The sequence below is a fragment of the Corvus cornix genome, chromosome 28 (assembly GCF_000738735.6).
Source record: "Corvus cornix cornix isolate S_Up_H32 chromosome 28, ASM73873v5, whole genome shotgun sequence".
In the NCBI taxonomy this organism is placed as follows: Eukaryota; Metazoa; Chordata; class Aves; order Passeriformes; family Corvidae; genus Corvus; species Corvus cornix.
In genome coordinates this window covers 4,290,561-4,313,697 of record NC_046356.1, presented here as the reverse complement: position 1 = coordinate 4,313,697, position 23,137 = coordinate 4,290,561, and the positions used below count along the sequence as shown (strand labels likewise).

At 52.6% G+C, this 23,137-nt stretch overlaps 1 protein-coding gene and 1 long non-coding RNA gene across 2 annotated transcripts in view; both read right to left on the bottom strand.

Annotated features, from left to right (window-relative positions):
- Window positions 1-470, bottom strand: part of LOC104697407 (fibrillin-2) — a 66,949-nt gene extending 66,479 nt beyond the window's left edge. The window contains 1 exon segment of the mRNA XM_039566220.1: window positions 399-470. The gene's annotated coding sequence lies outside the window, so the exon portion shown is untranslated.
- A 3,242-nt stretch (window positions 471-3,712) lies between these two features.
- Window positions 3,713-23,113, bottom strand: LOC109146328. Its single transcript, XR_005603717.1, has 3 exons — window positions 23,029-23,113; window positions 21,226-21,333; window positions 3,713-4,025 (listed from the first exon to the last, which is right to left on the bottom strand). It is a non-coding gene; the product is annotated as an uncharacterized LOC109146328 (long non-coding RNA).
- Between the last annotated feature and the right edge of the window lie 24 nt (window positions 23,114-23,137).

Here is a 23,137-nt window from a genome sequence, read left to right as displayed (position 1 = left end):
TCTGCTGCGCTCCGTGGGATTGCAGGAGTTCAGCTGCTGGAAAACAACCTCCCAGCTCATCCACGGCTGAGGGGACAACTGCCCTGGGATGGGGACAGCCTCTGGCTCGGCACTGACCCCCTGGGGCACCGGGGACATCGGGGTGTCCTGGGGATGGCCCCTGGGACAGGGTGGGTGGTCCCGGGGGGCTGGGGAGCAGGCAGGGGGACAAGGCTGAGATCAGGGGGAAGGAGGTGAGAAATCCCAAGGGAAAGGCTCTAAAAAGGATCCCACCCCACAGTCTGCGCCCCCTCCTCCCATCCGCAGGGCCCCCAATCCCAAATCCCCCAGCTCTGCCTGTGCAGAGCCCATCCTTCCTCCTCCTCCCGGCCAGCAGCGGCTCGGGATGCAGCTCTCACCTCAAGACCCCCAAAATTTGGTGTTCCAGGAGTGAGGAATCCTCCTGGATGTGCCCCGGAGTGGGAGCAATCTGTGCTGCGAGAGGCCCCGGGTGGGGAAGGAGAGGCCCCCGAGCCACCCCTGACTGTCCCCCCTGCTCTCCCACTGCAGCTTTCCCGGGCCAGCCCAGCCTCGAGAATCAGCCCAGACAGGACAGAAAATGTGTCTGACCAAAAAAAACCAAAACCAAAACCCCAAAAAAACCAGGAAAAATCCCTAAAGATTATTTAAAAATAATTTAAAATAATTAGAAGTTCAGTTTCCCTCGCTGCTCCCAGTGTCCCAGCTGGGAATGTCTCAGCTCTTGAGGGCAGGAATTTTTCAGGCTCTAAGGTTTCAAATGCAGTGAATGAGGAGAGTGGGAAGGGGAAAGGCAGGGCTGGGAGACAAAGAAAGTGCCCTTCCTGCAGCCCCCAGAGCTCCGGCTCGGCTCCGCGGGCTCCGCTTATCTGCAGCCACACAAAAGGCAGAGTGTTCCCTGTCCCGCAGCTCCCGAGGAACGGGGCACATGGGGGGGGGAAAAAGTGGCAAAAAATGAACAAAAAGTTTTGCACTCCAGCGATTTAAAGCGAAGGAATTCCAGCTGCATCCCCGTCCCCGCGGGGGGATGAAGAGCCTGACAAATGATCGATACACGGGACATTCCCGGAGTGCTCGCACAGGCATGGAAAAGTCATTTACACCCGCGAGCGAGTCACAGCTTCAATGGAATAAAAGCCTCCAAAAGTTCTTTGCAGCGCTGAGAAATTGCAGCAAACCCCACTTGTAAGAAAGACACTGAGAAAGCAATGAGAGAATCAACCCCCAAAAATCAGATTTTAAACCGGTTGGGAAGGAAGCAGGAAAACATTTCCAAGCCAAGCCTGTGGGTGTGCAAATTAAATCAATTAAAAAAAAAAAATGTGCAAGACACAATCAAACAGAGAAAGGAATGGATAAAGAGAAAGAAATCAGCTCTGCAGCTCCGGGGTGAGGCGGAAAGTGGTTAAATACCTTTGTGTCCTGGAGCTGGTGATGTGCCCAGAGCTCCTTTGTTTAGTGGAGATCTGGGCAGAAAAGAAGGGACTAAAGCCCTCACTCCTGAGGAGAGGAGAAAAGGTACAGCCTCATCCGAATCAGGGGGAGGGCCCTGCGCCGAGAGGGGACCGCGAGCGGTGGGAGTAGCTCAGCCCAACATTCTTCAGCCAAAAGTTCTCGGCTCCGAGGAGGGGCTGGGGGAGAGGTTGGGTTTAGCCCGAGCCGCCGAACGCGGCCCCGATTGGCACCTCGGCATTCCCGGGGCTCTTCCTTGGGGACGGCTCTGCTCCCGAGTTTGGGCTGGAGGCGTCAGTGACAGCGGCTTCGCTTCAAAGGGCTCGGGGGGATAATTCGGGTTCAGCCCGGGGGTTAGGCTTCATTTCGGGGGCAAATGGTGGTGTGCTACAGCAGGGGAAAAAATTAAGTAAAAAGCACTTTGCTGGCCGATTATTTTCCCGCTTCTAGTGTAACTCACGTGAAACAATGAAGGAAAGATGGATTTCTGAAGGAATAGGTGACCCAGCCCAGGATCTTCACACCCAAAAGTTACCTTGGCTCCAGAGGAGAAAAACCTTGGAAGTTAAGAAGCATTTTCTCAAAATAAAAAAAAAAAATAAAAGCATATTGGAGATACTCAGTCTTTGTTCCGAGGCAGAACTTTGGGAGTTTAATTCCCTCTTTGGCTCTGTGAAAAAACAAAACTATGAAACCCAACAAACCCCCAGTTTCCCTCTGCCTCCTGCTGTAGGACCCATGACTGATGGCTTTTCTTTAAATAACACAGAATAAAATGCACATAAATCCTCTCTCTGCTCCATGCCACTGCACACCCACGGCTTTTCCCAGGGGTGGAAGCCCAGAATTCTCCCTGGAAAGCCCAAATCCAGCTGATTTCCAGGTCCAAGGGGGTCAGAGAAGCTCCTGCACCAGACAGGATCCAAAGGGAGAGCCAAGGATTCCCCGTGGTTATCCCACATCTGCTCCAGCCCCGTCCCCTCCTGACCCCAGCACGGGAGGGTCCGGCTGCAGCCATCGGCTCAATTCCCAGCAGAGCCGGAATTCCAGGAGAGCCTGAGCCCTTCTCCTGCTGCTCCCTCTGAAACCCTCGGCGCTCCTTTGTTCCCGTCCCTGTTCCCAGTCAGCCCCCGCCAGCTCTGGAGGGGTCAGGAGAGGCTCGGCCTAATTAACAGCAGCCTAATTAACACCGGCCTTGTGGGATGCCAGGGAAAAGGCAGAGCTGGGAATGGAGCTGGGCAGGGAATGCAGCTCTAGCAACACTTCTGAGCTCTGCCAGGAGACAATTCCCATTTCTGTTCCCATTCCCGTTCCCTTTCCTGTCCCCATTCCCATCCCCTTTCCCGTTCCCATTCCCGTCCCCTTTCCCGTTCCCATTCCCATTCCCTTTCCCGTTCCCATCCCTGTTCCCGTTCCCGTTCCCATTCCCATCCCCGTTCATGTTCCCATCCCCATTCCCATTCCCCTTCCCATTCCCATTCCTGTTCCCATTCCCGTTCCCATTCCTGTTCCCATTCCCGTTCCTATTCCCATTCCCGTTCCCATTCCTGTTCCCATTCCTATTCCCATTCCCGTTCCATTCCCATTCCCATCCCCATTCCCGTTCCCATTCCTGTTCCCATTCCCGTTCCTATTCCCATTCCCGTTCCCATTCCCGTTCCCATTCCCATTCCCATTCCCATTCCCATCCCCATTCCCGTTCCCGTTCCCGTTCCCATTCCCATTCCCATTCCCCTTCCTGTTCCCATTCCCGTTCCTATTCCTGTTCCCATTCCCATTCCCCGAGCCTGATCCTGCCCCCATTCCAGCTTGAATCAGCCTGGGCTTTACCTGCCTGGGAAGGGCAGGACTGGGACATCACATGGGAAAAAATAGCCAGGAAAAACCAAAAAATGACATTTTCCTGCCTCTCGAGGAGGAGAGAGGCCTTAAACGCAGCTTAGGCTCAGCTCAAGGAGCTGGCACCAAGAGGAACTGCCTGGGAAGGGTTTCATTCTTAATGTGTGAGGTGCAGTGGAAAAGCGCTTGTGATTAATTATTAGTATTATTAATTATGTGCTGGGAGTAGAACCTTCGGAGTAATTGAGTTTTTTGGTGCCCTGGGCCGAATGAGAAATGAAGAGAAAGGAGGAGTCATTTAGGGGTGATTTGATTTTGGGGTGATTTGATGAACATTTTAGCTTGACCTGAACATAGAATTTGATTTTAAATAATACAGATTTGGTTTTAAAGCGCTTTTAAATTAATTTTCAATTATTGTATTTATTCAAGCTCCTCAAATGTTGTTTGGAAAGGGAAAAAGTACAGCCCATAACTGTACCATTCATTAATGGAATCAAATATTTGCAGATGATTCATTATCTGTTCAAGCTATTTAACAAACCCAGAATGGATTTATGAGTTTTTCCCAGTCTGGATTCAGGAATTTTTGCCATTTCTCCTGTGCAAGCAGGTGGAACTGTGGACACTAAATAATGCAAATGAGGGCAGAGAAAAAAATCCAATGTCTTCATTTTGGGGAGCTCCAGGTAGCACACGGACTGTCTGGGATAATCCTGTGGGAAAACAGGATGAGATCCTCATTAATTAATGTCATTGAAACCATGGAAATGCCCAGAGGAGGGGTTTAAAGCTGCTTAAAAGTTGTCAAATTCAACTTTTACAGTTTAATGCTCAGCAAGCTCATGGCTCTTTCTCTGGGAGGAAATGATACCAGGAATTGGGAAACCAGGAACTGGGATACCAGGAATTGGGATATCAGGAATTGGGATTGTCCAGCCTGGAGAAGAGAAGCTCTGGGCTGACCCAGTTGTGGATTTTCAATGCCTGAAGGAGCCACAAGAAACGTGGAGAGGGACATTGGACAAGGGATGGAGGGACAGGACACAGCGAATGGATTCACATGGACAGAGAGGGGGGTTAGGTGGGATATTGGGAAGGAATTCCTCCCTGGGAGGGTGGGGAGGCCCTGGAATGGATTTCCCAGAGCAGCTGCGGCTGCCCCCGGATCCCTGGAAGCATCCGAGGCCAGGCTGGGGCAGCCTGGGACAGTGGAAGGTGTCCCTGCCATAGAATGAGCTGAGATTTAAGTTCCCTTCCAACCCAAACCATCCCGGGGTTCTTTGATCTTCCAAGTCTGACAAGAGCTGGGAATTTGGGTGTCAGCCCTGATTCTTTCACCTCTTTCCTACATTTCTGTATCAAAGTGGAGCTGGTTCAGCCCCATCAGGGCCTGTCAGGAACCCCCAGCAAAGCTGACTGAAAGCCCCTTGAACTTTTCCATTCCTGCCTTTATTAAAAAGTGCTATCTTAAAACTGCTAAAATTAGTCCGTGCTGCTTCTCCCAGGATGACACAACTGCTGTCAGGGCAGCAACAGCTCTGAACCGTGATGTCATCTCAAAAAAAATCAGCAAAAAGAAGCCAGCTCAGGCTCTTGTGCTGCAATCCTTGCAGAGAGCCGAGGTCAGGGAATGTGGGACTGATGCTGCTGCTCCCAGCTCCCAGCACGGCTCTGTCCTGGCCAGCCCACGCTGCTCACTCTGCTCGGGAAGCAGGGAACAGAGGGATTTAATCCGTGGGAATGGGGTAAAAAGGGGCCGAGGGGGGCACGGGGACGAGGACGTGGCTGCTGGACCTGCACTGCCCAGGATTTCCAGAACCTTCCCATCGAATTTCAGAAGGAATTGGAGATCAAAAGTGGCAGCGAGCAGCACCACATGAGGCTCCTGAGAGACACTCAGGAACCAACCCAGACAGAGCTTTCCTCGGGGAAATTCTTCCACAGCATTAACTCCTTCCCTTGCTCCCAGTCCCACACACAACCAGCAGCGTTTTAGCCCCAAATCGGGCTGGTTTCTCCTCCTCCCTGCCATTAAATAAATAACCAGCCTGGAGCACCCTCCTGCCTCACCTTTGGCTCAGTCCAGTGACCTTTGTTCGCCAAGAACACATTAAAAAGGTCCTGTGTGAACAGGAGGGCTCCTGAGAACTTTCCAAGCCAGAGAATTCAGTGGATGAGCCCAGGGAACAGGTGATCCCAGGGATGTGAATTATCCCATCTCCTGACAACAGGGAATAGCAGGCAGTGGCTGTCACCTCCTGGGATGATCCACATAAACCTGCTCCTGCACCTTGTCCAGATGCCCTTAAAAACAAAAACAAAACTCCAACCCCAAAAACATCCCAAGGGATTCCCTGTAGCAGCCACAGCTTCTCTGGGAATCTATCCCAGGGCCTCACCGCCCTCCCAGGGAGGAATTCCTGGCTCTGCATTCATTGTGGATTCACTTGGATGAGTCTGTGCCCATCCCAAGACTCTGGGTTTAGACAGGACCAGGTCAGACCCACACCAAGACCTCAGGGAGCTCTGAGTGACCTCAGAGCTGGGGCAAAGAGCCAACAGAATTCCCTAAATGCTCGCTGCCTCCTGCAATTCCCAGGGCTGGAGAAACTCCCTAATTTTACACTCACGTGGCAGGAATTATGCTCCAGGGATGTGGGATTGGGATCGAGGTGCCACCAGCCAGGGCTGATCCCAGGTCCCCGCTGAGGACACGCCAGGGCTCCCGGCCGTGTGTAACATTTCCAGCCTCCGAGCTTGTGACCACGGTTGCAACATTCCTTTTGTTTTCTAGGAATTCGACTCCACCAAGGAGGGAAACCACAGGGAAATTGTTTCAGTGTGTGCTCTGGATTTGGGAGAGGAGGGATGGGGCCGAGGGATGATGTATCACACACGGCTCCACAGCCAAGAGCTTTAAAAAAACACCCTTTGCTTTAAACCCAGGGAAAGGGACTTTTTCCCTCTTTGGCTTGGCAGGGGCCGAGCCCAGGCAAGGGGAGATCAAAGCCAGGCGAGGCTGCTGTGAAAAATCAAGCCCTGGACATTTATTAAGATTTTATTCATAAAAAGCCCTGCTCTGAGTGCAGTGGGATTTCGCTGTGGAACTTTTGACACGGGAGCTGCCTGATTTAGAAGGAAAATTGCCTCTTTCTCCTGCCAGGAGTAAGGCGATCCCTCCATTTCCTGTGAAATTCCAAGCAGGGATACAAACACCTTTCTTGTTGCCCTCAGGTGGGCTGGAGGCACATCCAGCCCTTGTTCCTGGGGTGTGGAGTGTCCCTGCCATGGAGTGGTCACCCCAGGCAGATGTGACTCTCCCCACCACATCTGTCTGCTCCAGCCCCACCTCACTCCCTTTGCCCTCGGTTGGATTCTGAGTTTCCCGTTTTCCAACCTTTTTTTGTTGCTCTTTTCTCCCCTTTGTGCAATCTGCAGCACAGAAGTTTAACTTGGCAGCGGGGCTGGAACAGATGGAGAGCCCTGGCCCAGCTCCCCAGATCCCAGGAACTCCTGCTCAGTGCCGTGGGCAGGATTTCCAGCCACTCGCTGCCTGGATCTGCCAAGGCAGAGCCGAAAAAACCCATTTTCTATAGAGAAGCTGGAATTTGCTTTAGTGACCACAAGTGACCACATGAGCACCCTTTCCCCTGTGAAAGGTGAGAATTCCACGTGAGCTGATTTCAAGGGAAAACAAGAGGGTAACTTTAGGGAAAGCTGGAATATTGACATCCCTTCCTACAGCTCAGTTTGCAGAATGCACACTGGATTCTCCTGAAGGTGAGGATGGGGCAGAGCTCTGCACTTGCCTTCCAAACACATCCAAGCCATGAGCAGGCACAGGTTGGGGGCATTCCTCCTGGAAAACATCCTTCACAAATGAGGAAAAACCAGGTCCATGCCCAGGAACGTTGTGCCCAATCCGAGCCCAGAGCATCAGCCGGCACAAGGAGGGAGCAAAGAAATGAATCCACAGGGATTGGGGAGGTTCAGGAGGGAAGCAGAGGGCAAGGATGACACTCCAGGGTTACTCACGAGGCCTCTCCCCATCGCCCTCAGCTGAGCAGGGCTCTGTGGTGAAGTAAAAATGTGAAAAGAAAGGAAAAATACTGGAGCAAACCTTGTTTGGTGTGTGAAGAGCCCTTCCTTCGAAAAGCAGGGGTGTTCATGGCTCAGGAATTCAGGCAGGAAGAGGAACATGGAAAGAGAGAGAGACAAGAGGTGCTGGATCCTCCACGTGAGAAGCTGATGGGATTTCAGCAGGACAGGAGAACAGCTGTGAGCAAAGGCTGAGGAGCTGCTGACGGGGGGAGGAACATTCTGTGATTCCAAGGTGCACCAGTCAGGCCAAGCATCGCCGACTGCTCGGGGTGGATGGATCCTTTTTAACTCTTCTCCAAGTGTTCATTTGATCCTGCTCCAAGGAGATCCAGAGGGTTTGATTTGCTCTTTGTGCAGAATCAGCTGGTAAATGCAAACTCTCTCAGCTCTCCTCCTGCCTGGGCATCCCTCCCTTCCCTCGCTGTCCTGGGATTCTCCCCCTCGGAAGGGGCTGCACAAGGAGCGTCTGGAGCTCGGGAGCTGCCAGACCACCCAGGCAAGGCTGGAGCTGCCCCAGCTCAGCCTGTGTGGAGCAGCTTGGCCATGGCACAGCTGCAGTCCAGGGCCACAAAACACTGGATTTTGCTCCCCAGCAGCAAATCCAGCCCCGTGGCCTCCCTGGGACATCCCAAATGCTGGAGCAGAGCCTGACTCTGCCCCCCAAAGGAAGAGGGGAACAAACTTAATCCAAGTTACCCCAAGGACAGTTGTCCTGCCATGCAAACATCCCCTCATGGATGGTACCCAGATCCTAAACTCCCTCCCTGCCCCAGGTGGGCCATGGCCTCCTTTATCCCGAGCAGGCCCCGGAGGACTGGAGGACTCTTGCTCCAAACCTGGCTTCCAGAGGTTTATCAGTTATCCCAGCCCCTGAGGGTCTGGCTGGGTACTGGTCTGACTGGTCTAGGAAGAGTCCAAAACCTTCAGGACACATTTGAAAGGAATTTCTGGAAAACACAGCAAGACCAAAAGGGATGGGAAGAAATTTGTGTGCAGCAATCGCTGGGATCTGGTGGCCACTTACTGCACCAGGACGGAGGGGTGTGGTTTGATCCTCAAGGTCCCTTCCAACCCAATCATTCTGGGAGTCTGGGATTCCATGATTCCTGGCATTCCATGAGATCAGTGCAGGAAGCACACACAGCAGAGCCTTTGTGTCTGAGCTGTCTGGCAAAGACCCTTCCACGTCCCCTGGGAGTTGCATCATTATTTTGTTGTCTTGCAAACATTATTCATATTCCAAGGTCTGGGGAAAGGAGATTTTCCTTTGGAATCCTTTGGCTCGCTCAGGGCTCTGCCTGTCAGGGTCGTGTGCGAGTCACCGTCCCCTCGTTGGGGGTCAGCCCCTCACTGATGTCACCCTTGGCCAGGACACCCCCAGTGTCTCCAGTCCATCCTGCAGGGTCCCTTTCCCAGCTCGGGGTAATGAGGGAACAAACCCAGAGCCAGCAGAAAATCTGTTTCCTTTGAATCTTCACAGATTGGAGGGAACAGCTCAGCTCTGCCTTCCCTGGGAGGTGCAAACCCCTCTTTCTCCTGCTCCCTCTGCCCGCTGCCAGCTGGGTCCCAGCAGCAGGAGCACATTTCCCTCGGTGCCAGCAGCTCCAGGAGTCATTCCCTTGGAAAGGCCGCTCCTGGCTGGCGGCGGACACGGAGCAGGAGGTGGGTTTGGCCTCGCAGGGCTGGTGCAGCTGCAGGGGGAGCGGGAATTCTGCCAGGAAAGGTGCTGGTGTTCATTGGCTCCGCTCCTACGAATCCTTATTTTTGGGACGTGTTCAAGGCGTTCACCAAGAGGAGGAATTAAAAGGCTGAAGGAACAGAATGACCATCAAATCCCACATCCTGACTATCCCACGTCTGGCTGCATGGCCTGTGTCCTTCCTAAACTGTCCTGGAGGGACAGGACACAGGGAATGGCTTCCCATGGACAGAGGGCAGGGATAGGTGGGAGATTAGGAAGGAATTTTTCCCTGTGAGGGTGGGGAGGTCCTGGAATGAAATTCCCAAAGAAGCTGTGGCTGTCCCATCCCTGGAAATGTCCAAGGCCAGGTTGGATGGGGCTTGAAGCAACACAGCAAAAAATGTCCAAGTACTGCTGGGAACATTTGCAGACCCCAAACTGGAGGGGTTTTCCACAGGGATAAGGACAGGGCCATCAAAGGGAATGAGCTGAGGCCCAGAAGCTGCAAAACAGCTCCAAAAGGGATCAAAGGCCAGCAGAAAGTCCCTGGTCCCAGGGCTGGCAAAGCTGAGGGAGCCACTTTATCAAAACTAAAGGAAGTCTGAGGGATAACTTGATTGCCAGGCATGGTTATCACTGGAGAAGGGGAATGTGGGATAGAAAAAAAACTTTTATCATTGGGGAAAAAACCCATCATCAGCTGGGTGCCACATCCAGAGGATTCCAGATGAGAAATAAGGAGGAAAGTTTTAACAGCACCTGGTCTATGGAAGGTCTCCCTGCCCATGGAATGGGAGCAGCTTTGAGGGCACTTCCAACCTAAACCAGCCTGGGACCTGCAACCAGATGCCCAGGAAATCATGGATTGCCAGTCCTTGGTGCCCCAGGCAAGCCTGGATGTCCTGCAGGAGGAGAGGCACTGGTTGGAGGGAGGGAATGGGCTCAGGACCAGGAAAAATGGGTGAAATTCCGTAATCTCTGGGATCTCTGAGGTCACTCTCCATGATGTAATGTCCCTTCTCTGAAGCTCTGTCACCGTGCAGATGTCACCACACCTGCTCACTGTACAGGGATGATTCCCAGTCCTTCCCAGTCTTCCCCAGGGCTGTTCACCCACGTGGAAACAACAACCACAGCATTGCCAATTCCAGCCAAAAATATCCCATTACCCAAGATTTCCCCTGAAATTCCTCCTCTGAGCCTCCTTCCTGGGGCATTCCTGCTCAAATCTGAACTTCCAACTTCATCACCCAGTTGCCCACGGATGCTGCGGCCACTCCTTGTGCCCAAATGTCTCCAGCCAGGCCGAGGGCTCCTGGCAAATCCCAGACCTGGCCCTTCTCCTTGCCTGGGCTCCTGAAGTCTCCAGGGAGCTGCTCTCTTTTCTAGGATCAATCTCCTCATTTAAGGAACCCCTGGTGGGTGCTGGAGACCCCAGGAGGGAAGGGGGGCTGTTTAAGCCACACATGGCCCAGGGCCTCTCCGAGCCTCCCTGGGTGAGGCAGGATCGCTCCAGGCCCACAGGAATATCCAGGGAATATCCTCAATCCAGCACTTCAATACACACTTTCTACAACGAGCCACATGGGACAACCTTCTCCTCTTTTTCCCCGCTGGAATTTTCCTTTTTCCTTTTTCCTTGTTCCTTGCCTTTCCCTCTTCCCAGTCTCCGGTGTTTCCACGGCCATTCCCGCAGGATTTGTGCCTCTCCCAGTGTGTGCAGGTTTCCTGGTGCTGCTCACAGGAGACATGAGTTCATCCAGGCTCCCTCCTCCTAATCATTCCCAGGCATGGAAAAAACCCCCTCACACCCCCGAGGAGAACATAAACATGGACGGGATGTGCACAGCTTATGGAGACGGGACTATGGGAAACACATGGTTCCAGTTTAATAAAACTCTTACATTTCCAGGGCTTTTTTTTTTTGCCTTTTTTTCCCCCATTTTATGGCTTGTTACAGAGCTGTGAATAGCAGGGCTTGTTTTGTTGTTCTTGTTGTGTTTTATGAAGACAATGCCTTGTCCAGAGCTCCAGACATCAGATTTTTGGGGGGGAAGATAAAGCTTCCGGCAAAAGCTCTTGGCTCCCGCCCAGGTCTCCCTTAACTCCTTCTGGGAATGCTCAGGGTCTGACAGCCGGGGATGGGCCACATTGGGGGGGTCAAGAAGCCCCAGATGCTCGGAAATATTTGATCTAATCCTGCTCCTTAACCAATTTCAGCCTCTCAGTTGGATTCTTCTGTGTTCTCTTTGTGTTTTTCCAGAGGGATTTGGGGTGCAGGGAAGGAGTTTGCCTGGCTGGGACAAAGGAAGGGGATGTGGGGCATAAAGGCACATTTGGATCATAAACCACAGGATCCCAGGACAGTTTGGGTGGGAAGGACCTTAAGGATTATCCAGTCCCACCCTAGAGATTCCTGAGCATCCCTCTTCCCACTCCTTGTTCACAGCCAGGCTCCTGCCGTGTGCTGGATTCCAGCTGCTTGGTGAAACGATTGAGCACGGGCAGGAAGGAAGGAGGAAAATCCAAGCAAGATCTGATCCCAAGGCTTTGGGACTGGCAGGGGTTTGGAGGGTATCACAAGTTCCTCCTTCTCAGCAAAGGCTGGATCCACTTTTCCAACCATTCATTCGTGTGTGTGCATTCCCCGGGGAAAGGACCCAAATCAGGCACAAAGTCAATGGAACCTGGGCTAACACAGGGGCAATATGCAAGCTCCTGGAAAATCCTTGGAGATTTCTGCTCACGGCCATTCCATGGAGGCAACTTCTGCAAGACCTTTGGCTCCCACCAGGCTCTTTTTTCTGCTCCTGCTTTATTCCTGCTACAGGGAGTGGGGAAGTGACGCTGCTCATGTTTTCCCCATCACGACAAAGAAGAGCCCTGGAACAAACCCCAAATGCTCAGCACTGCCTGAGAAAAGGGAGAGAAATCCCACAAGGAACACTCCTAAGGCTGCAGGATCTGGAAAAGGACTCAGATCCCATCCCAGCTCTGCTGATTCCCTCAGGATTTTCCCATCCTGCAACACCTCCAGCTCTCTGGGATGTACAGCCCTGTGCTCCTTGTCCACCCCAGCCCCTGGCTCTCCCCCTTCCCTCTCCCTCCTGTGCTGGACACTGCTGTGTTTATTTTGGTATTAACTCGAAAATCCCACTTTCTGCCAGCTGCAGGGAAAAGGTTTGGTGGGATGAGAGGGAAGGGGATAAAGGGAGGGAAGCACTCAGGGGAAATGGGGGGCAGGGGGGCTCCAAGCCCCAAACACCACCCGGACACCGCGGCTGCTGCGCCACAGCAGCGTCTGAGAGACCACAGGCGAACTCCAGGGACATCGGGCTGCTCCCACTCTCACCAAAACCAGGAGGCTCCTGCCCACTTCCTAGAACATTCCTGGAACTGAGGACTGCAGAGGTGCCGTTCTCCAAAGCCGTCACGTTCCATGTGCGGAGCTGCCCCGGCGCTGAGCTCAGGGCTCTGCTCCGCTCCCAGCCCAGGACGGATTCCAAGCCCTTGGCTGCTTCCCCACCTTTGGATCTGCCGGAGTCGGGCTCAGCTCTGCTCCCTCCGTGCTCACGACAAAACACAGGAAACCTCCTTTTCTTTCAACAGGCAACTGCGAGGCAAGAGGGACTTGGGACACGGGATGGAGGGACAGGACACAGGGAATGGCTTCCCACTGCCAGAGGGCAGGGATGGATGGGATATCGGGAAGGAATATCCTGTGAGGGTGGTGAGGGGCTGGGATGGAATTCCCAGAGCAGCTGTGGCTGCCCCTGGATCCCTGACAGTGTCCGAGGCCAGGTTGGAGCACCCTGGGACAGTGGGAGGTGTCCCTGCCCATGGCAGGAGTGGGAATGGTCCTTCAGGACCCTTCCAACCCAACCCCTTCCATGATATATTGGGAATGTGAAACATGACAAATATAAACCACAGCCTGACAAAGAGATTGTGAAAGGGTCACTGGGATGCTGGGAGAGGGAGCTGAGACAACCAAAGTGCTGCAGGGATCAGAGCAGCTCCAGAATTTCAGGTTCACCGGCAATAGAGCAACCAAAATCCAGTTGGGTTCAGTGACTGGCTTGGAAATCTCCCAGGAATCTCTGGTTTCGGGCAAGTTGTAAATAAAACAAACTATTCTGATGGTATTCAGCCTCTGTGTTCAGACAAAACTCAGCAGCCAGGGAGCCTGAACTTGCTGTTTTTGTAGAATTTTCTCACAGCCCAAGAACGCTGTGTTTCTGGTCAAAAGCTGATCCCAGTTTTTGGATTCTTTATTCTGATGCAAATTATCTATCCCAGCTACTGTGCTCAGGCTCAGTCTTTCCCTGAAGGAGAGGCTGGGATCAGGCTCCAAGGATGGTACTGAGGACACAAACACTGAAACCCCACCGAGGCACAGCAGGGAGATGGGGGGAGCTGGAGCCCAGGAGCTCTGGGTGAGTCCTGCCCACATCCCATGTGGGTGAACCTTTCCTGATCTCCATCCCAACCCTGACACAGCTCCAGCCGTTCCCTGCGTGCTGTCCCTGCTCCCAGAGGGAAGAGATCAGTGCCTTCCCCAGGAGGAAGGGGATTTATTAAACATCCCCAGCAGTCACCTTGTCTAGGGTCCACATCACCCCTTCAGCTGCTGCCAGTGTCCCTCTCTGTCCCCAGACAGGACTCTGGGAATGCTCCCAATCCATCGCCTTTCCCGCCCCAGAGCACTGCCCTAAATTGCTTTAATTAACCAGAGTTGTGTTTAATTCAGGAACAGCTCAGCACCCGCCAGGGCTGCCCCATCCAACCTCTGGGCTCCAGCTCCTCCTCCTCCTCACATTCCATGGGTCACTTCCCCCCTCGGGACCTGTCCCTGCCCGGAGACACCCGTCCCCCTCCAGGGACAGGGACAGGGGAGGTGACGTGTCCAGCCAGTCCAAACAGACGTGGAAATGGTGCTCCCAAGAGGCTCGGAGGAGACACACCTTGAGAATGTGTCTGAGCAAGGCTGAGGCTGGGGTAAATCAGGAGAAACTGGGATAAATTGTGCACCTTAGCAAAAGGCTGATGAAGGGAATTCTTGGCTCACACTCAAGGAGTTTATTCCACAGTTTGTTACTGGCACCATCAACATGTGGAGGGTGGAAAATGTGTCCAATATCTAAACCAACTCTCCATTGTTGTTACGTGGTTCTGCTTTGGAGGAACCCTTAAATCATCTCCAGTGAGAGATTGAATTCAGCTTCCCTCATACATGGAGAACTCTTCCGAGTGGGGTCCGGATCCTTCAGGAGGGAGAACTCACACTGGAGGAAGTTGTTTGGAAAAAACATAAGAGCTATAACAGTCGTGGAAATTCTGAAATGCAACCACCACCCACACATGCACAGATGGACACACACTGAGAACCTCCAATCCAGAGGAAAATCAAGATATTTTAGAAATAGCACTGACATTTAGAATCCCAGAATGGTTTAGGCTGGAAAGGCCTTAAAGATGATCCCATTCTACCCCCTACCAAGGGCAGGGGCACCTTCCACTGTCCCAGGCTGCTCCAAGCCCTGTCCAGCCTCAGACACTTCCAGGGATGGGGCAGCCACAGCTTCTCTGGGAAACTTCCCCCGGCATCTTCAGCAAAAACAGAATTGTGTTTGAACGTGGTAAAAAAGAAGACATAAAAAGGAGAGATGTGAAAACCCAAGAGTTACAGGTGGACAAAACTGATGAGACTGAAGTCCACTGAGATCCTCCCACTGATGGGGAACAGATGCCACAGAGAAAGTGCAACCAGAGGGATGGAAAAGGATGTTTCCCGAGTGCCTCATTCCCTACAGCTCCAGAAAGAGTTAAATCCGTTCATGGACTCTTGGAATGGGTTACACTATTCCCTTACAAAATGAGACCCAGCCTCATCCCATGTCCCAGTCATGTTGTCACCTCTAAACTGACTGAAAGATGCCATCAAAAACCACTCCAAAGTTATTTTCCAAGCTCTCAGCTCAGGGATGTTGAGTTTCTCTCCACTAATGATGGAAAGAAACTCCACAGAAATTCCTTACTGGCACCACTCCAAATTCAGCCAGATCTGAGCTTGGACATCGGAGACTGTAACCCCCAAAAAATCCCATCTCCAAGAGACTCTAAATTAAACAAATTTCAGGATGTCTCCTGCATGTCCCTGCTACAAGAGGAACATCTGTTTCCTATGGAGTGGGGAGATATCCTCTGATTTAATCAGTTTGGGGAGATTAGAAGGATAATGGGAGACATTTGCAAATTCCGAGTTTCCTAAAACTTCTCATTTTCATTTCAGGAAGCCTGGAGGGAAAGGGTTGAGTGTGTGCTGCAGTAAAAGTGGGCTGAATAAAGATCATTAGGGATCACAGGAAAGCAGGGATCATTTACATATCTCTTATCAGCTGGAAAAAACACTGCAAAATCCAGGCTTTTCTGACACCATCCTTAGCTTTGATCCAGAGCTCTGCACAAGGAGAGGTGAGCTCAGATGTCACTCCAAGCCTTGGGTGGGCTCCTGAGACACAGAGTGAAGCACCAAAGGTGGAGACTTGTCCCGGATTTGTGCAGCTTCCAGCAGGAATTCGGGCTCCATTTGGAATGATCTGCCCAGACCGGTGTTGTCAACTCTTTCTCTCCCTTTCCAAAGACTTCCACACAGATGAAGTGGCTCCTGAAGAGGTGTTAGCTCTGCTTACTCCGTGGGGGAACGTTCTGTGTCCTTCCCATCCATCTTCCCTACTTTTCTGCCTTTTCCTAAGCCAGTGAGGTAATTCTGCACGAGGAGAAGCCTGGGTGGAAACCTCCAGGATGTGGCACATTCCTGCTGCTGCTGGACACTGTTGGGACCTCCTGGAGCTGTCCATGTGGTGAAGAAGACACTGGATGTGCGCTCTAATTCCAGCCTAAATACCCAAACCAGATTAAACCAGACCCATGGCTCCATAAACCTCATGTGGAGAGGGCTGGGGAGTTCTCCTGGTGCCTCAAGCGAGGGGCTCCAGGTGGGACAAGCTCCCCTAAACACTCCAAAATGAACCAAATCCCAAAACATTCATCCCCACTGAGGCTGGGGCAAAGTCTCCTGCTGGATCAATGTGCTGGGTTCGATTCCAAAAGGAAAATATAGCCCTAAAGCCACCCAGCCCTTCTGCTCCTTTTGGGCCTGACCCAAATCTGCACCTCCCCTCCCCCTGCATTTCCCCCCGACACACCTTTCCTTCCACTGGAACATAACCCCAAATAAGATGTTGGCCTGACATGAAAGGAAAATGTATAAATATTTTTAAAAAGAGAAGAATTCCTGCCTCTCCACCAGTTTGCTCCAACTAATAGGTTTCAGATGTCTCACATACTTCATTCATTCAGCCCCATTCAGTCTCCTAGGAGCCCCTGCTGTATTTATTAAACACAGCAATTGTGGAATGTTCAGCACTTACAGAATCAAACACACCATTTTTTTCTTTTTTTCCCCCCAAAAAAGCGTAATTAGAAAGCTTAGAGTGACCTAAAACTGTCATCCTGGTTCCAATCCCAGTGCCCACTCCAGCATCCTGCAGCTGTCCCAAACCTTGTGCCATGGTTTAACCCTTCCTGGCTCCCCAAGAACACTTTTTTTGGGAGTTTTATCCTCAGCAGGATGATTTCCCTGCCGTGCTGGAGCTCCTGCTCTCTGTGTTGTTCCTGAACGTGTTCTTTTGGACACTTGGCTCTCACAGCCAACTTGTCTCTGCAGTCTCGGCAGCTCTTCCCACTCCTGGAGGCGCGAGTCAAGCCTGGAATCCTGCAGGATGCCAGTGCTAATTTCAGCAGCGCAGGGCTGGAGAACACGAGCTCTTTCCTAGAGGGACTCGAATGGAAGCAGACAGAAGAGCAGAGCCATTTTTCATTCCAGAGCTGGCAGAGAGAGCCAAGGAGGATGTCTGGGCTGGAGAGGCAGGACATGGACTTGGTTCCAGCACCAGTGACCTGCCAGAGCTGGGGGACGGCTCCGGAGGGTTTGCTGGAGTCTGGCACTTGCCCAGCCCTTTTTTTTGGGGAGAGATACATGAAAAGCAGAGCTGAGAGGGGACGTGAGGCCCTGAGCCTGGGCTGGGACCATCTGGCAGGAGCCAGCGGCGGAGGAATGGCCTTTGCTTGAGGCCACAACCAGTTCATGCAGCTGCTGAGTTCCGTCGGTCTGGAGTGCTCCAACAGGAGGTCATGGCCCCCAACCAGCCTTCCCTGGGCCAGCAGCTCCATCCCAGGAAGGGAGGCCAGCCCAGCCCTGCACACCCATCCCGGGCACAGCGACCTCTTCCCAAAGGTGTGCTGGTTCATTTTTCCCCCTTTTTTGGCTGCAGAGCCCCTGCCCCCATGGGAGACCCCTGGTTCACGGGAACGGTGCTGCTGTCACTGTTTCCACATTACTGCCCACTTCAAAGAGCCGGGAATGAGTCTTGTCCCAGACATGTTCCCAGGGGAGCCGTTGGTTTCCAGGCAGGATCCCTGGTTATTGGTCCCACTGCAGGAGGTTGTACGGGAAGGGATGAATCCCCGTGGCTGTAAAACACCAAATGTGCTGAGAGCCACTCCAGAGCCTCCCAGTGCCTCATTACAGCACTGTGTAATTAAAGTCCAGCTGTCACAGCCTCTGCCTGGGTACAAGGGCAGCTCCTTGCTCTGAGCACTTCCAGGGGTTCCCAGTTTTCCTATGCCTTCGCCATCTCATTGTACAGAAGGAAAAACACCTCTGGAAATCCGGGTTCCTGGAATTTGCAAGTGCTCTGGCCAGGGAATGGTCACATTCTCAAGGCTGCCAGAGCTCCAGGAGCGTTTGGACAACGCTGTCAGGCACAGGGTGGGATTGTTGGGGTGTCTGTGCAAGGCCAGGAGCCGGACTCTGATCCTTGTGGATCCCTCCCAACTGAGGACATTCCACGGTTCTACAGTTCTGTGATTAATCAGCAATCCAGGTTAATTGTCTGGTGGGGTCAGACCCTTCTAGGACCATTTCTACTTGTACAATGTCTCCACACCCCCAGGAACCCAGCTGAGACTGGGATATCCCAGGTAGTGCCAGGAATCCTGCTCTTCCATCAGCATCCTGATCCCCATCAGATCCCATCTCCTCTCTTCAGGGCTTTGCCTACACGCAGGGAATTCCCAGGTGGAACCTGAGGCAACTCCTGCAGCTTTGTGTGAGTGCAGCCAACTCACATCAAACGCTTCCCAAGCTTTAGGAAACCCCAGGCGACTTCAGGGATCTCAGAGTCTGGATTCAATGATCTGGGACAGGAACCCATGGAGCAGCCCAACCTTTCAGCTCCTCATTTCAGAGTTGCCCCATCTCCGATTGTTCCCAGATATTTCAGTGTCACTCGGCTGTGTGCTCATGGCACAACTCCAGATTTCTGGAGGGATGCCCAGGCCATGAGCACAAACCACTGCCCCGGTCCCAGCGTCTGACCATGTATTGGAAAAACCCCTAAGGAAGATTGCTGCCCATTCCTGAAACTCGGTGCCTCTGGGACAGCAGCCCTCCCCATTCCGCCCTGGGTTTCCAGCCTTTTTTGTGAGGTTGGCTGAGCATCTGCTGGTGATTAAGGGTTTTGTCATCTGGAAAGAGCTGACAATTACCTCCAATTATTCCAACTAGGTCAGGTTCTTCAGCACGAGTTTATGTGATGACTCTTGGCTGGAATTTAGGATTTCAAGCCCCACTGGAGGGCAGAATCCACCTCTCTGTCTCACCTTCAGGAAAAGATTCCTTCCGTAAATAACAGCTCCTTGTCCCACAGGACCTGACCTGTGTGTCCCCGACCTCCTGTTGTTTCAGGACAACACCCCAGGAACTGCACAACAGGTCTGGTTCTCCAGAACTGGAAAAGGGAGTGAAGGGAATTTCAGGATGCTCCAGGAATTTCAAGAAGGGTTTTCTCATCAAACTTCCCATGTCGAAACTCCCAACTTGCTTGAAAATGTCCTTTGGGGCCTCAGGTGCCACATGAGAGTGTGGGGACTGAGGTCTAAACTCCGTGTGGGCTCTGCCCCTGCCAAGTTCTGTCCTTGTCACCCCGTCCGTGTCCAAGGAAAAGCAGGGATAAGCAGGTGGGAACCAGGGGAGCCATTTCCAGCTGTCACACGGGTGAGATGCTGATGATCCTGAAGAGTTTTTCCTTCATTTTGCCTTGGAAGCTCTCCCCAGACAGGCCACGGCCATTAATTGATCAGGGGCTGGTCTGTGACTGCTCCCTCAGGGAACTGCGGCAGCCCCAGGGGAGTGCAGATGGAATTCCTGATGTCCTTCCTTCCCTCCAAAGCCAAGCCAGGGATGCAGAGCTGCAGGGCCAGCCCAGAACAGGTACCTCATGTCCAGTTGTCCAGCAGGTTTTTGGCAGTGCTGCCTCCAAAGATTCCCTTGAGGACAGGAGCGTGGCCCACAAACCCCAGCACAGAGCACACCCCCAGGAATGAGATGGTCCAAATGGGACAAACACAACTGGAAAATGTGCTGCACTGCAAGGCCAGGAGATTCCAATTCCTTCTCCCTAATTACATGTGATTGCTTCTTGGCAAGAGCTCAACCTGCCAGAGCAGTGAGGTTTCACAAACATTCACACAGGCATTAGATCATTGTTTGAAGGAGTTATTGGCAGCCCAAATCTGAAGTAAAAACAGAGTTTAAAGCAGACCATATTGACCAGGGTGAAGCTGGCTGCTTTCATGTCTCCTGCTTGTCTCTGGACACCCAGGACCCCTTCATTTCCTGTCACTCCCATCACCATGGCATTTCTGGAGCTGGATGTCACCATTTTGGGGGGTTCTGATTTTGGGGGGTTCTGTCCTTGCTGGGAACACAGGTTTATAGAATCAAGACTCCCAGGATGGTTTGGGTTGGAAGGACCTTAGAGCCCATCCAGTGCCACCCCTGCCATGGCAGGGACACCTCCCACTGTCCCAGGCTGCTCCAAGCCCCAATGTCCAGCCTGGCCTTGGGCACTGCCAGGGATCCAGGGGCAGCCACAGCTGCTCTGGGCACCCTGTGCCAGGGCCTCCCCACTCTCCCAGCCAGGAACTCCTTCCCAATATCCCATCCATCCCTGTCCTGTGTCCTGGCACTCCAAGCCCTTCTCCAAAGTCCCTCTCCAATATTTATTTCTCCAAAAATATTTATATCCAAAAAATCCCTTCCCACATCCAAACACTGTCACACATTGGGAATGAGGCCTTTTCGCTTTGTATTTCAGCAGAACCTTTCTGCTTTGCTCTCGTGAATTCATCCTTGTCTCTGCTGGGCCAGTCTGACATCATGGGATGAGCTCTGGAGAGCTCTGCCATCCTCTCCCAAAACCTTTGGGAAAGCAGGTGGTGGCTCAAGCCCACGGCAAAGGACAAATGGGAATTCCCATGGAATCCTGCTGCCAGTTCCTGGGAGAACAAATGCCTGCTGCAGAGGTGAGTCTGTCCTGCATCATGCTCAGGTGGGGCCGGGAGCCTCTGGCAGCTTGGCTATGGACAGAAATACTCCAGGCTCTGCCAGCCGACCGGGCTGGAGATCCTCACGGAGCAGCTCCCACCCCAGAGCCCTGGAGGACACCCTGGCCTTCCACGTGTTCCTAAATTAGATCTCCTGAGGCCAGCACTGGCTTTTAAGAGGGAGCTGAGCTTGTTAGTGCCCAGCATTATCCACTAAATGGGAATCAGCAGTTTTATTGCACTTGGAGGGGCTGTAAAAGGCAAAGAGGGAAGGGGCAGCGTCAGGAAGCAGCAGAGCCCCTTGCCTGGCACAGGGGGGGCACTCGGGACTGCTGTAATTGTGAAGTTCCCCAGTGCTGAAGTAGAACAAGCCCCAGACTAAACCCAGGAGCCTTGGGAAGGTGCAAGAAGATCCAGACAAGGTTTGTAGGGGCAGCTCCCCAGCAGGCCCCTTCTCCCGAGGCCAAAACCCCAGACTGGAAAGGGTCTAAGTGAGGATTGCCAAGCTCTCCACCCAAGGAAGTCAGGGTGTGCAGGCTCCTTTCTTCCCAAATCATGGCTTGAGTTACACACCCCTGTGCTGCCGGCACAGGAAGCCCAGGGAAGTCGCATTATAGGAGCAAAAAAGTTCCTGTGCTGTCAGAGATTCCCCTCCCAGCCTGCCCAGGGATCCTGGATACCTGCTGGAAAAGGCTCTCGTGACACTCTCCTGCAGGGTTTCCTTGGCTCAGAGGATTTGTGGTGTAGTTGTGTGTGTTCCCATGTTCCCATAGAGCTCCCGTCTTGTCCTGGAAATACAAAGAAAAAATTAATAAAGAAATAAATTAATCAAAAGTGGTGTCTTTTGGTTACAGAGACAACTCCAGAATCTGAACATAAATGATGGAGAAACATCTGTGAAATCTGAGAGCTGCCAGCACCAATTAAACCTGCCCTGCCAAGGCCATTTTTGAATCAGAACCCAAAATCAAAAGGACAAAAACACAAACAACACAGGAACCATCCTGGAAAAGCCCTCAGGAATCTGCCATCATGTTTTAGAAGGAATGCAGAATTTCTGCTGCTTTAAACTGATTTTACAGTGCAAACCTGGTGTTGCAGCAGTGGCTTTAGGAAAATCTGAACCAACAAGAAGCTTAAAGACCTTTTTGAATACTAACCAGTTCCACTCCCTGGGAGGGTTTAGTGATTACTGTCACCCTAAAATATGGGAATTTTGCAGGAGATCTGACGTCCTTCCTAAGGTCAGACGTGATGAGATGGAGCCAGGAAGAAAAATAATTGGTCCTGGTTTAAAGTGTTAAGCAATTCTGCCTCCCTGAAATAAGCAGTAAAATTTATTGTTTTTTCTTGCTCACACAGCAAAATCCACAAACTGCCAAGATAGTCAGGAGAGCGAATTTGTCCCCTCATGTAAATCCATTTTTGCCTTGTAAAGCTACATTCCCAAGGCAGCAGCTGCTCCAAAAGGACCATCCCAGACCCCCCAGGCACCCCAGACACCCCAGAGGCTGTTTGGGTTACAGGATCACCCCAAGACAGCCCAGGTGTGTGGCCCAGCCAGTTTGGGATCATGGAATGGACACACCAGAGCCGACTGTCAGCATGAGGCCAAAGGCAGCTGCCACTTTCCCTGAGATTTTCCCTTTGCTGTGTGTTTGGAAGGTCACACAGCTGTAAGTCAGACACAGGAGGAGCTGAAAGCCTGCAGGGATCATTGCCTCCATCCCACATGTCCCATGGAAGGAAGCTCTCCTGTGAACTGACATCCCATTAACTCCTGCTGGTGGGAGCCTATTCCTGGGGCTGGAAATCCTTTGGAGCCTCCAACTGCTGGTTGCTCATCCCGCAGATTAACTCCGGTCCCATCCCTGACCTGGTGACTCGTATTTATTTTCTCATTTTATAAGAACCAGGCTCTTCCCTGCTCTCATTCCGGGTGGGAACGAACACTAGCCGGGTGTGAGGCTGCTCTGTCTCGGATACCCGAGATGGAAAACTGGGATCTTGTCCAACAGGCTGTCTGTCTTCCTGGGAAAAACCTCGGCTCCACACGCTCCCAATCGTGCCATCAGCTGGAGCGAGGTGGAACTTCATGGGATGGAACAAACCAGCCCTTTTCCAAAACTACCTGTGAGGACAGAAAGCGGTTCCAGAGCCCGTAGAGCTCAGTAAAGACAATCTGGAGGGCACAAAGCCCGGCAAAGCTTGGGAAAGGCTCTGGTGCTTTCTGAAAGGTGGCAGATCTCAGCCTAGGTCCCCACCAAATCCCTTTTGAGAGATGGAATATGGGGAAGGAATTCCTCGCTGTGAGTGTGGGGAGGCCCTGGTACAGGTTGTCCAGAGAAGCTGTGGCTGCCCCTGCATCCCACCAGGCTGAACGGGGCTTGGAGCAGCCTGGGTTATGGGATGTGTCCCTGCCCTTGGCAGGACTGGCCCGGGACGATCTTTACGGTCCCTTTCCCTCCCAATCCCGTCCGCACCTGCTCCCGGCTCCCGCCATCGCCTCAGCCCTGAGGGGCCGCGCCCCGGGGTCTCCCCTCCCCGCGCGCAGGGGCTGCGGGCGGCGGGACGCGCCGGGACCACCCGGGG